Below are 4,694 nucleotides of genomic sequence, written 5' to 3'. Positions count from 1 at the left end.
TCACTACATGTAACTCTGATTCTGGGTTTTGAACTAGGCGTCCTGACTAGATGATGTTTTTGGTATGTCTACCCTGGGAAGGAGATAGATGTATTTTGCAAACAAGAAGGAGAACTAAATGAATATTTAACGACCGGAAGAGTGGAAGCAAATATTGCTATTCCCTAGTATTTCTAATTTTCTTTCTTCCAGGTACACAGTAGGACTCCACTTGCTTGCCCGCTTGAAGCTAGTAGTGGCCATGTGATTTGTTTTGGTCAATAAAACTGAATAGAATTGAAGAGTGTCACTTCCAGGAGGAAACCTTTAAGAGCTGTTGCATAGTTTGACCTTCTCCCTCCCCTGGTTGTAGTTCTGTGATGTTTCAGAGAGTGAAGCCTCTGCCAACTGGCATCTTTTAGTGAGAACAACACGGAGCAGAGCTCACAGACAATAGCATGAATGAGGAGTACACCACTGTTCTAAGCCACTAATTTTGAGGATGCTACTGAAGCAAAATCTAGTCTCTTCTGATTAACTCAGAAATAAACAGACATAATAGATAAACAGGAAACAGCCTGTCTTCAACTGAAAAAAAAGGCAAGATATTTTAAAAAAGGGAAATCTAAAAATAACATCTTTAAAAGATTTTTTTTTAATTGTCTATTTGCCTGGAAACACAATCAACACCTATTTGTTGTTTGGTTGCTCAGTGATGTCTCTGCTTTTTAATATGCTGTTTAGGTGGGTTTTTCTTTTGAAAAGAAAAGAAAATATGCTTTTCTTCCAAGGAGCAAGCATCTTTTAATTTCATGGCTGTAGTCACCATCTGCAGTGATTTTGGAGCCCAAGAAAATAAAGTCTTGTCACTGTTTGCACTGTTTTCCCGTCTATTTGCCATGAAGTGATGGGACTGGATGCCATGATCTTAGTTTTTTGAAAGCTGAGTTTTAAGCCAGCCTTTTCACTCTCCTCTTTCACCTTCGACAAGAGGCTCTTTAGTTCCTCTTTCCTCTTTGCTTTCTGCCATAAGGCTGGTTTCATCTGCATATCTGAGGTTATTGATATTTCTCTTGGCAATCTTGATTCCAGTGTGTGCTTCATCCAGCCCAGCATTTTGCATGATGTACTCTGCAAAAAAGTTAAATAAGCAGGGTGACAATATACAGCTTTGATGTACTTCTTTCCCAATTTTGAACCAGTCTGTTGTTTCATGTCTGGTTCTAACGGTTGCTTCTTGCCCTACATAAGGGTTTCTCAGAAGGCAGGTAAGGTGGTCTGATATTCCCATCTCTTTAAGAATTTTCCAGTTTGTTGTGATCCATCTTTTGCATTGGCCCCTAATAATTTCAATTTTGCAACTTTAATTATGTAAGATCTGATAATTTCCATATCTTCATTCTGAAATTCTTACTGGTCTTGATTTTCTTTTCATTCTTTTTCAGATATTTAAATTTTTATATATTTTTCTGTTCTAAGTATATATATTTCTGAAGCTATCTCAAATCCCAATCACTTCTGACTATATTTAAAAACAGGAACAAAAAATTCCCATAATGAGCTTGATCTTGGATATCATTATCAATAATGGTCTTAATGGAAGGCATAATTTTGCTATCTGCCATTACTCCTTGAAGATGCTGTTGGGAAAGTGAAGTCAGGTAGAGGTAGCCTTAAATTCCAGATGTGCCACTTCCTACCAGTATGACCTGGGACAAGTTACTTAATGAGCTTAACCACTTTCCTCTTAAGTGGTGATAACATCTACTTTACAGGGAATTATGAAGAATACAGAAGTAACATATAAAATGTCCAAATAAATAAGTATCCAGCACATAGTTACCGCTTATAATCATCAGCATATATTAGGTATATGGCATTCTTTCTTGGTTGCTATTGAAGGATCTGTCATCTGTCAATTTGCTAAAATTTTGATTGAGTCTATTTGTTGTCAACCAGATCTAAATTAATTATATAAGGTAATTTTTCATTGTGCCAAGTAGTACTTCCCAAACAGAACCCATATTGTATTTTCCCTCAAAAAGCATTCCTCTTATTCCAGTATTCTGGCCTTTATTAAGTTTGATATTTACTATCATAATGTTCATAACTTTGAGACTGGGTTCACATCTGTCCTGGTTGAAGAAGGTCCTCAGGCTGTTCATTGTGAAGCTGTTTTTCTTGCCTTATTGTTGTTCTAACTACTCTTCTCCAAGCTTTAATTTTACAGATATTCCCTGGAGTCCTTCCTAAATCGGAGATCACTCACACTGTTCCAGGTGTTGATACTCAATGGTTTTACTTAAAGACAATGTTTTTTTTAAAAAAAGCAAAGTGCAAATACAAAAGTGTAGAAAGGCAAGTGTCTTCCTTTGCACTCCCACTTTCTAGAAATGTTAACATTTTTAGGCCTTCTTGACTTTTCATCCTGTGCATATACAAATGTTAGGTTTGTTTTTATACATAGAAGGTCATGGTATACATTCTATACTGCATCTTGCTTTTTCTCTCAAAAATAAATTATAGATAATTCAGCACTGATTTTCCACTTTTAAAAGATCACATAGAACTAAACATGGAAACAAGCTAAGTGTCCACTGATGGATAAAGGGATTCAAAAATGCAAGATACACACACAGGAATATTATTCAGCCATAAAAAAGAAAAAATTCTTGCCTTCTGCAGTAATAAGGATGGACTTTGAGGGAGTTACGCTAGTGAAGTAAACCAGGCTGAGGAAGACAGATGCTGTATGTTCTCACCTATATGTGAAACCTGAAAAAGGGGAACTCAAAGAAATAGCATGTAGAATGATGGCTGCCCGGGGCTAGGAGTGGGAGAAAATAGATGCTGGTCAAAGGGTATAATCTTCCAGCACAAGATAAGGAAGTTCTGGAGTCTAATAATGTATAGCATGGTGATTATAATTAACAATACTGCATCATATACTTGGAAGTTAAGAAAGTAGATCTTAAAAGTTATCTTCACACACACACACACACACACACACAAAAGGTAATTATGTGAGGACAGAGGTGTTAACTAACCTCACTGTGATAATCATTTCACAATACATACATGATCAAATCATCATGTTGTACACCTGAAGTTTATATATGTTGTTATGTCAATAATATCTGAATGAAGCTGGAAAACAAAAGATCACATAGTACTTTGTGGTACAGAGTATCACTGTTTATCCAGTCTCCTACTAATATAAATAAGAGAACATCTACTAAAAATAGTGCAGTCACCAAATTTTTGTTATACAGACGTTTCCTGCAGCAACTGTATCTACATCTATCTATGTCTATCCTTGGGCACTTGGTTATTTTTTTGGAATGGAATCCTAGAGGAATTACCCTGTTTTAGTTGGTTTCAATAGGTATGCCCCAGGTTTTATGTAAAGGTGCAGATAGTGTCTTATTACCCCACCCCCAGGGTACCTGAACGTTGTATCAATCTTAGTTTTTAAGTCTTACAGAAAGAATTTTCAGGGATTCTAGGATCTCTTCCTTAATTATTACCAATTATTATCAATCATTTCATATGTTTAGTTTGAAAATTTTTCTAAAAATCCTTATACTTAGGTCAAGTGGGCCTTAGAAACCATCACTACAAACAAAGCTAGTGGAGGTGATGGAATTCCAGTTGAGCTATTCCAAATCCTGAAAGATGATGCTGTGAAAGTGCTGCACTCAATATGCCAGCAAATTTGGAAAACTTAGCAGTGGCCACACGACTGGAAAAGGTCAGTTTTCATTCCAATCCCAAAGAAAGGCAATGCCAAAGAATGCTCAAACTACCGCACAACTGCACTCATCTCACACGCTAGTAAAGTAACGCTCAAAATTCTCCAAGCCAGGCTTCAGCAATATGTGAACCATGAACTTCCTGATGTTCAAGCTGGTTTTAGAAAAAGCAGAGGAACCAGAGATCAAATTGCGAACATCCACTGGATCATGGAAAAAGCAAGAGAGTTCCAGAAAAACATCTATTTCTGCTTTATTGACTATGCCAAAGCCTTTGAGTGTGTGAATCACAATCAACTGTGGAAAATTCTGAAAGAGATGGGAATACCAGACCACCTGACCTGCCTCTTGAGAAATGTGCATGCAGGTCAGGAAGCAACAGTTAGAACTGGACATAGAACAACAGACTGGTTCCAAATAGGAAAAGGAGTACGTCAAGGCTGTATATTGTCACCCTGTTTATTTAACTTCTATGCAGAGTACATCATGAGAAACGCTGGGCTGGAAGAAATACAAGCTGGAATCAAGATTGCCGGGAGAAATCTTAATAACCTCAGATAGGCAGATGACACCACCCTTATGGCAGAAAGTGAAGAGGAACTAAAAAGCCTCTTGATGAAGGTGAAAGTGGAGACTGAAAAAGTTGGCTTAAAGCTCAAGATTCAGAAAACGAAGATCATGGCATCCGGTCCCATCACTTCATAGGAAATAGACGGGGAAACAGTGGAAACAGCGTCAGACTTTATTTTTTTGGGCTCCAAAATCACTGCAGATGGTGACTGCAGCCATGAAATTAAAAGACGCTTACTCCTTGGAAGGAAAGTTATGACCAACCTAGATAGCATATTCAAAAGCAGACATTACTTTGCCAACAAAGGTCCGTCTAGTCAAGGCTCTGGTTTTTCCAGTGGTCATGTATGGATGTGAGTTGGACTGTGAAGAAGGCTGAGCGCCGAAGAATTG

Source organism: Bison bison, unplaced genomic scaffold (genome assembly GCF_000754665.1).
Source record: "Bison bison bison isolate TAMUID 2011002044 unplaced genomic scaffold, Bison_UMD1.0 scf7180017864466, whole genome shotgun sequence".
Classification (NCBI taxonomy): Eukaryota; Metazoa; Chordata; class Mammalia; order Artiodactyla; family Bovidae; genus Bison; species Bison bison.
This window is presented reverse-complemented; position numbering follows the sequence as displayed.